The sequence below is a fragment of the Pseudophryne corroboree genome, chromosome 7, assembly GCF_028390025.1.
Source record: "Pseudophryne corroboree isolate aPseCor3 chromosome 7, aPseCor3.hap2, whole genome shotgun sequence".
Classification (NCBI taxonomy): domain Eukaryota; kingdom Metazoa; phylum Chordata; class Amphibia; order Anura; family Myobatrachidae; genus Pseudophryne; species Pseudophryne corroboree.
The window spans coordinates 12735161-12745351 of NC_086450.1; positions in this window are offsets into that span (position 1 = coordinate 12735161).

A 10191-nucleotide genomic window follows, 5' to 3' on the forward strand; every position below is an offset into this window, starting at 1 on the left:
ATACTATATCAGGGTGTTATACTATATCAGGGTCTTATACTATATCAGGGTATTATACTATATCAATCTACTACAGGAGCTTCGCAAAAGCCAAAATATATTACTAACCCTTTTACTGTGATTGAATAAAACCCATTATCTGTTATGTGTGTAACACTTGTTCCTCCTCTGTACTGTATCACAGCCTCTTGTGTGCAGATTCTTCTTCTCCAGCCTCTGTACTGTATCACAGCCTCTTGTGTGCAGATTCTTCTTCTCCAGCCTCTGTACTGTATCACAGCCTCTTGTGTGCAGATTCTTCTTCTCCAGCCTCTGTACTGTATCACAGCCTCTTGTGTGCAGATACTTCTTCTCCAGCCTCTGTACTGTATCACAGCCTCTTGTGTGCAGATACTTCTTCTCCAGCCTCTGTACTGTATCACAGCCTCTTGTGTGCAGATTCTTCTTCTCCAGCCTCTGTACTGTATCACAGCCTCTTGTGTGCAGATTCTTCTTCTCCAGCCTCTGTACTGTATCACAGCCTCTTGTGTGCAGATTCTTCTTCTCCAGCCTCTGTACTGTATCACAGCCTCTTGTGTGCAGATTCTTCTTCTCCAGCCTCTGTACTGTATCACAGCCTCTTGTGTGCAGATACTTCTTCTCCAGCCTCTGTACTGTATCACAGCCTCTTGTGTGCAGATTCTTCTTCTCCAGCCTCTGTACTGTATCACAGCCTCTTGTGTGCAGATTCTTCTTCTCCAGCCTCTGTACTGTATCACAGCCTCTTGTGTGCAGATTCTTCTTCTCCAGCCTCTGTACTGTATCACAGCCTCTTGTGTGCAGATTCTTCTTCTCCAGCCTCTGTACTGTATCACAGCCTCTTGTGTGCAGATTCTTCTTCTCCAGCCTCTGTACTGTATCACAGCCTCTTGTGTGCAGATTCTTCTTCTCCAGCCTCTGTACTGTATCACAGCCTCTTGTGTGCAGATACTTCTTCTCCAGCCTCTGTACTGTATCACAGCCTCTTGTGTGCAGATTCTTCTTCTCCAGCCTCTGTACTGTATCACAGCCTCTTGTGTGCAGATTCTTCTTCTCCAGCCTCTGTACTGTATCACAGCCTCTTGTGTGCAGATTCTTCTTCTCCAGCCTCTGTACTGTATCACAGCCTCTTGTGTGCAGATTCTTCTTCTCCAGCCTCTGTACTGTATCACAGCCTCTTGTGTGCAGATTCTTCTTCTCCAGCCTCTGTACTGTATCACAGCCTCTTGTGTGCAGATTCTTCTTCTCCAGCCTCTGTACTGTATCACAGCCTCTTGTGTGCAGATTCTTCTTCTCCAGTCTTTGTACTGTATCACAGCCTCTTGTGTGCAGATTCTTCTTCTCCAGTCTTTGTACTGTATCACAGCCTCTTGTGTGCAGATTCTTCTTCTCCAGCCTCTGTACTGTATCACAGCCTCTTGTGTGCAGATTCTTCTTCTCCAGCCTCTGTACTGTATCACAGCCTCTTGTGTGCAGATTCTTCTTCTCCAGCTCAGAAACCTTGCATTGTACTTTTACTCACTGCAACCTGTCACCTCACACCTCAATCATCACCTACTGTACCTCATACCTCTGTCATCACCTACAATACCTCATACCTCTGTCATCGCCTACAGTACCTCATAACTCTATCATCACCTACAGTACCTCATACCTCTGTTATCACGTACAGTACCTCATACCTCTGTCATCAGCTACAGTACCTCATACCTCTGTCATCACGTACAGTACCTCATACCCCTGTCATCGCCTACAGTACCTCATAACTCTATCATCACCTACAGTACCTCATACCTCTGTCATCGCCTACAGTACCTCAAACTTAGGTCATCGCCTACAGTACCTCAAACCTCTTTTATCACCTACAGTACCTCATACCTCTGTCATCGCCTACAGTACCTCATACCTCTGTCATCACCTACAGTTCCTCATGCCTCTGTCAACACCTACTGTACCTCATACCTCAGTCATCACCTACAGTACCTCAAACCTATGTCATCACCTAAAGTACCTCAAACCTCTGTCATCGCCTACAGTACCTCAAACCTCTGTCATCACCTTCAGTACCTCATATCTCTGTCATCACATACAGTACCTCAAACCTCTGTCATCACCTACAGTACCTCAAACCTTTGTCAGCACCTACAGTACCTCAAACCTCTGTCAGCACCTACAGTACATCAAACCTTTTGCATTACCTACAGTACCTCAAACCTATGTCTTAACCTACAGTACCTCAAACCTTTGGCATCACCTACAGTACCTCACCTACCTAAAACTGCAATAGCTGTGTGTTGGAATGCGCAGTGTGAGATGACCTGGAGCCTGGATTCAAGTCTTGGAGGTTCCAAGAACTTGTGCATTATATTACAGCTCATACACCTGTAGCATTATATATTACAGCTCATACACCTGTAGCATTATATTACAGCTCATACACCTGTAACATTATATTACAGCTCATATACCTGTAGCATTATATTACAGCTCATACACCTGTAGCGTTATATTAGAGCTCATACACCTGTAGCATTATATTACAGCTCATACACCTGTAGCATTATATTAAAGCTCATACACCTGTAGCATTATATTACAGCTCATACACCTGTAGCATTATATTACAGCTCATACACCTGTAGCATTATATTACACCTCATACACCTGTAGCATTATATTACACCTCATACACCTGTAGCATTATATTACAGCTCATACACCTGTAGCATTATATTACAGCTCATACACCTGTAGCATTATATTACACCTCATACACTTGTAGCATCTGTAGCATTATATTACAGCTCATACACCTGTAGCATTATATTACAGCTCATATACCTGTAACATTATATTACACCTCATACACCTGTAGCATTATATTACAGCTCATACACCTGTAGCATTATATTACAGCTCATACACCTGTAGCATTATATTACACCTCATACACTTGTAGCATCTGTAGCATTATATTACAGCTCATACACCTGTAGCATTATATTACAGCTCATATACCTGTAACATTATATTACACCTCATACACCTGTAGCATTATATTACAGCTCATACACCTGTAGCATTATATTACAGCACATTCACCTGTAGCATTATATTACAGCTCATACACCTGTTGCATTATATTACAGCTCATATACCTGTAGCATTATATTACAGCTCATACACCTGTAGCATTATATTACAGCTCATACACCTGTAGCATTATATTACAGCTCATACACCTGTAGCATTATATTACAGCTCATACACCTGTAGCATTATATTACAGCTCATACACTTGTAGCATTATATTACAGCTCATACACCTGTAGCATTATATTACAGCTCATACACCTGTAGCATTATATTACAGCACATTCACCTGTAGCATTATATTACAGCTCATACACCTGTAGCATTATATTACAGCTCATACACCTGTAGCATTATATTACAGCTCATACACCTGTAGCTTTATATTACAGCTCATACACCAGTAGCATTATATTACAGCTCATACACTTGTAGCATTATATTACAGCTCATACACCTATAGCGTTATATTACAGCTCATACACCTGTAGCATTATATTACAGCTCATACACCTGTAGCATTATATTACAGCTCATACACTTGTAGAATTATATTACAGCTCATACACCTATAGCGTTATATTACAGCTCATACACCTGTAGCATTATATTACAGCTCATACACCTGTAGCATTATATTACAGCTCATACACCTGTAGCATTATATTACAGCTCATACACCTGTAGCATTATATTACAGCTCATACACCTGTAGCTTTATATTACAGCTCATACACCAGTAGCATTATATTACAGCTCATACACTTGTAGCATTATATTACAGCTCATACACCTATAGCGTTATATTACAGCTCATACACCTGTAGCATTATATTACAGCTCATACACCTGTAGCATTATATTACAGCTCATACACTTGTAGAATTATATTACAGCTCATACACCTATAGCGTTATATTACAGCTCATACACCTGTAGCATTATATTACAGCTCATACACCTGTAGCATTATATTACAGCTCATACACCTGTAGCATTATATTACAGCTCATACACCTGTAGCATTATATTACAGCTCATACACCTGTAGCTTTATATTACAGCTCATACACCTGTAGCATTATATTACAGCTCATTCACTTGTAGCATTATATTACAGCTCATACACCTATAGCGTTATATTACAGCTCATAAACCTGTAGCATTATATTACAGCTCATACACCTGTAGCATTATATTACAGCTCATACACTTGTAGAATTATATTACAGCTCATACACCTATAGCGTTATATTACAGCTCATACACCTGTAGCATTATATTACAGCTCATACACCTGTAGCATTATATTACAGCTCATACACCTGTAGCATTATATTACAGCTCATACACTTGTAGCATTATATTACAGCTCATACACCTATAGCGTTATATTACAGCTCATACACCTGTAGCATTATATTACAGCTCATACACCTGTAGCATTATATTACAGCTCATACACTTGTAGAATTATATTACAGCTCATACACCTATAGCGTTATATTACAGCTCATACACCTGTAGCATTATATTACAGCTCATACACCTGTAGCATTATATTACAGCTCATACACCTGTAGCATTATATTACAGCTCATACACCTGTAGCATTATATTACAGCTCATACACTTGTAGAATTATATTACAGCTCATACACCTGTAGCATTATATTACAGCTCATACACTTGTAGCATTATATTACACCTCATACACCTGTAGCATTATATTACAGCTCATACACCTGTAGCATTATATTACAGCTCATACACCTGTAGCATTATATTACAGCTCATGCACCTGTAGCATTATATTACAGCTCATACACCTGTAGCATTATATTACAGCTCATATACCTGTAGCGTTATATTACAGCTCATACACCTGTAGCGTTATATTACAGCTCATACACTTGTAGCATTATATTACAGCTCATACACCTGTAGCATTATATTACAGCTCATACACCTGTAGCATTATATTACAGCTCATACACCTGTAGCATTATATTACAGCTCATACACCTGTAGCATTATATTACAGCACATTCACCTGTAGCATTATATTACAGCTCATACACTTGTAGCATTATATTACAGCTCATACACCTGTAGCATTATATTACAGCTCATACACTTGTAGAATTATATTACAGCTCATACACCTATAGCGTTATATTACAGCTCATACACCTGTAGCATTATATTACAGCTCATACACTTGTAGCATTATAATACAGCTCATATACCTGTAGCATTATATTACAGCTCATACACCTGTAGCATTATATTACAGCTCATACACCTGTAGCATTATATTACAGCACATTCACCTGTAGCATTATATTACAGCTCATACATTGTAGAATTATAGTACAGCTCGTTCATTGTAGAATTATATTATAGTCCATGCATTGTAGCTTTATATTATTACCCATGCATTGTTGTATTATGTTAGTCCATGCACTAGAATATTATATTAAAACCCATGTACTTGTAGCAATATATTATGGTCCTGTACACTTGAAGCATTATAATACAGCCCATGCATAGAATCATTATATTACAGTCCACACACTTGTAGCATTATATTATATCCCATGCATTGCAGCATTATATTACAGTCCACACACTTGTAGCATTATATTATAGCCAAGGCACTACTAGAATTATTTTGCAGCCCATGCATTGTAGCACTGTATTATAGTCCATGCACTTGTAGAATTATATAATATCCCATGCATTGTAGCATTGTATTACAGCATAGTTGCCTACCCTCCCTCATTCTGCAGGAGACTCCGTGAAATAGCAGCAATCTCCCTCACTCCCTGAATAGACCAGCAATCTCCCTGATTGCACCTCACCCCCATTATGTAGCTGTTACATTTTTTGGGGGGAAAATAAATCAGCGATACATACTGTACATTCAAATGGGATCATCAGTGATATTTCCCTGCATTGGTGATAAGGCACAATGATCCCTATGGCTACATGCATTGTAAATAAGGTCTCTCATGGCCACTTACAGTATATGGAGCCTCTTGTAAAACACAATACACAAACAAATCCTGAAAAATATCACTGTCTGTTCTTCAACAAGTAGATCTTACTGACTTTGGGGCTCATTTACATTTGGATGTCAGTAATTTTCATGACACGCCTCTCCGATGTATCAGTACACGTCCGCACTGATAGGTGTTACTATCACATCTCCCTGACATGCTTTTTCAAAAGTAGGCAAGTATGTATTACAGGCACTTGTAGCATTATATTACAGTCCACGCACTTGTAGCATTATATTATACACTGATGCACTTGTAGAATTATATTATATCCCATGCATTGTAGCATTGTATTACAGGCACTCGTAGCATTATATTACAGTCCACACGCTTGTAGCATTATATTACAGTCCACGCACTTGTAGCATTATATTACAGTCCACGCACTTGTAGCATTATATTACAGTCCACGCACTTGTAGCATTATATTACAGTCCACGCACTTGTAGCATTATATTATACACTGATGCACTTGTAGAATTATATTATATCCCATGCATTGTAGCATTGTATTACAGGCACTCGTAGCATTATATTACAGTCCACACGCTTGTAGCATTATATTACAGTCCACGCACTTGTAGCATTATATTACAGTCCACGCACTTGTAGCATTATATTACAGTCCACGCACTTGTAGCATTATATTACAGTCCACGCACTTGTAGCATTATATTACAGTCCACACACTTGTAGCATTATATTATACACTGGTGGCATTATTTTGTAGCCCATGTATTGTAGCATTATATTATATCCTGTGCACCTGTGGCATTATACTGCAGAACTTGCATTGTAGCATGCATCTCCCAGTCACTGATATTCTGGTAGCAGAGGGATGAGGTCTATGAGTGGCAGGATACTAGGCATTGGGTGCAGGGTCCGTTTTCCTCTCTCCTTGCTGTAGATTACAGTAAGAATCAGTGGCGTTATGCAGGAGTGATGGATGGGAATCTGTGCGTGTGTGTGTGTGTGTGTGTGTGTGTGTGTGTGCGTGTGTGTGGCCAGGGGGGGCACTGGATTTGGCTTGTAAAATTGCGGCTAAGTCTTAGTAATTAGTAACAATGTGCTCCATGTATGTGCTTGGACTGGCATTAATGCATGGTTTGTGATGCCAGTGGGTGAGGACCCTTATAGTAAAAACACCTTCTTACACATGTGTCCACATACAGCTATCCTCGGATCACCCCATATAGCCCCGTGTGGCACATACACACGTTATTATTCACATCACTGGTGCGACAAGCGTACGATCAGTGCTGTAGAGAGCTTTGCCGGGCCCGGTGCTTCCCGGGGTACATGGCCTGATTGCCGGAGGCGTGACCACACCCCTTAGAATTAAAAAAAAAGTATTTGCAGCACCGTAAAGCGGTCTCCACTCTCCATGTCCCCACTGCAGCCCCAGTGGCAAACGCAGGATTTCTAGATGGGGGGTTTCCAAATGCCAGTCCACAATCTCCCGCTCTACAGAACATTGGAGCAAGTGCGGGAGTCTGGGGGAGCGGTGGAAGAACCTAGTGACGATCCTGGACATTACTGTACACAATGGTCTCTTTGTATACTGTATGGATATACCATTCTTCTACCATACTGGATACTGTATGGTAGAAGCTGCTACCACTGGGCGTGTGCAGCAGCTCTGCTCTGTCCCTTACACTGGATGATGTGGCGGCAGCTCTAGTAACCGTATTATATATCATTGCTATTGTTGTAATCATTTGAGGCACTTGTCAAGAGGAGGGGGGGGGGGGGGGGGGTTCGGGCAACCAGAAACCCCCCCCCCCCTGCATTTTCCTATGCGCCCAGCACACAGCAGCATGTGCTGGGCTGGGATAGAGGCTGCTGACAAGTTAGAGAGGGAGGCTGAGGCAGCAGCGGCCCCGGCCTCGGACAGGCCCCTCTAACAAGCTGGGCCCAGGTAATTAGTAATCTGTACCCACTTGGTGCACACGTGTATCACTTTGTCTGTGTCACATGGAATTGTGGGAAAAGACGAAACTGGATCCGGTACCGCACTAATCAGTATTGAGCTGCAGCTGTCGGATGGTATTACTAAACCTTTAATAGTAAAAGATAAACACTTTAAATATGAGATATTGTTACTATACTGTGTAACAGAAAGTCATTTACATTTTACTGTATCATAGTTTTTATTAGCGAGTAACGTTTTTACATTTAACGTCATATATTGCGAAAATTCTCAACCAACTTTCAATATAAGGCCATGAATGATGTATATGCTATATAAAAAAAAAAGGCTAACGCTGCTCCTCATCTTTATGGGGAGATTCAAGTGTGTGCTGGTGACCACTAGATGGCGCCTAACAAAGCAACTCAAGTGTTGCTCTGGTTGGGCGGGCACTAACATTACTGTTATGTTGTTCCGTCATTGTGACGGGCTGGTAACTAGTTTCATTATTAGAGTCTATCACAGGCGATTATTCCCTTTGTTTATGTATCCTAGGATTTTATTCACCTTTCCTCTGCCGCTACTCACTCTGTGCTGCTAGTCTGATTTATGTTATCTAATATTCCTTAATACATTTCATCTCAGTTTTCCAAACAAGTATTCAACTTCCAAATTGAAAGTTACAAAGTTATTATTTTATCTACATTAAGGGGGTGATTCAGACCTGATCGCACGCTAGCTTTTTTTGCAGCGCTGCGATCAGGTCAGAACTGCGCAAGCGTATGCACCGCAATGCGCAGGCGTGTCGCTCGTTGCTGTGCGATGGGTTTTACGAAGAATCCATTCACACAGTCGATCGCAAGGAGATTGACAGGAAGAAGGCGTTTGTGGGTGGCAACTGACCGTTTTCTGGGAGTGGTTGGAAAAACGCAGGCGTGTCCAAGCGTTTGCAGGGCGGGTGTCTGACGTCAGTTCCGGTCCCGGACAGGCTGATGTGACCGCAGTGTCTGAGTAAGTCCTGGGCTACTCAGAGGCTGCAAAATATCTTTTTGTACCGCTCGGCTGCACATGCGTTCGCACACTTGCACAGCTAAAATACACTCCCCCTGTAGGCGGCGACTATCTGATCGCAGCGCTGCAAAAAACTGCTAGCAAGCGTTCAGGTCTGAATCACCCCCTAAGTTTCAATTGGATGAAGATATTCATTATGAGGTAGGGCTGTGGGAACACAGGTGTATTTCCTATCGGTTATTGGGAGCTAAAGGATGGCTCCTGTTACACCCTTTTATTCAATAACATTTATTTCAAAATTGTGTTTGTTTATATATTTGGGGGGTATTTAAAAAAAACAATTTGATAATAGACAAAAGTCTAAAGGTGGGTACACACTAATAGATATATCTGCAGATCAATTGATCTGCAGATATATCTATGGACGGATCGGGCAGTGTGTTCAGCATACACACTGCCCGATCCGTCGGGGGACTGACGTCATGAACTGGGCGGGCGCCCGCCCGCCCAGTTCAGCTGTCAATCACCACCGGCCGCCGCAGTATGTGTACGGGCGGTCGGATGACCGCCCCGTACACACACAGCGACGCGCCAATATATCGTTAGATATATTGGCCGTCGGCTGTGCTGCGCGGCCGATGCGATACGTCTGTGAACGACGGAGTTCACAGACGTATCGGCCGTACACACTGGCCGACGGTCCCGCAATATATCGGCCGTTCAAGGGAACGGCCGATATATCGACCAGTGTGTACGGGCCTTTAGGGACACATTTCCATGAAACTGTGACCGCTGGTGACAAGTCTGGCCATTCCATGGTTCTCAAATTCATTCACTATCCCGGCCACCACAGCCAGGGGGTCCCCAGTGCTTTTCAGAGGTAACCTATGGGAGGAAGGATAAGAAGTGTCACATAACGCACACTGGGCCTGATTCTGATTGGGGATAAAGAAAGAAAGAGCCAGTAACTAGGTGCAGGGTAAATACTGGCTGCTTTTGCATGTAACCCACACATGCTGGACAGCTTTATTCTTAATGTGAGTACACACGGTGAGATTTATCCTTTCAATTTTGACTGTATAGTCAAAGGGGTCTATT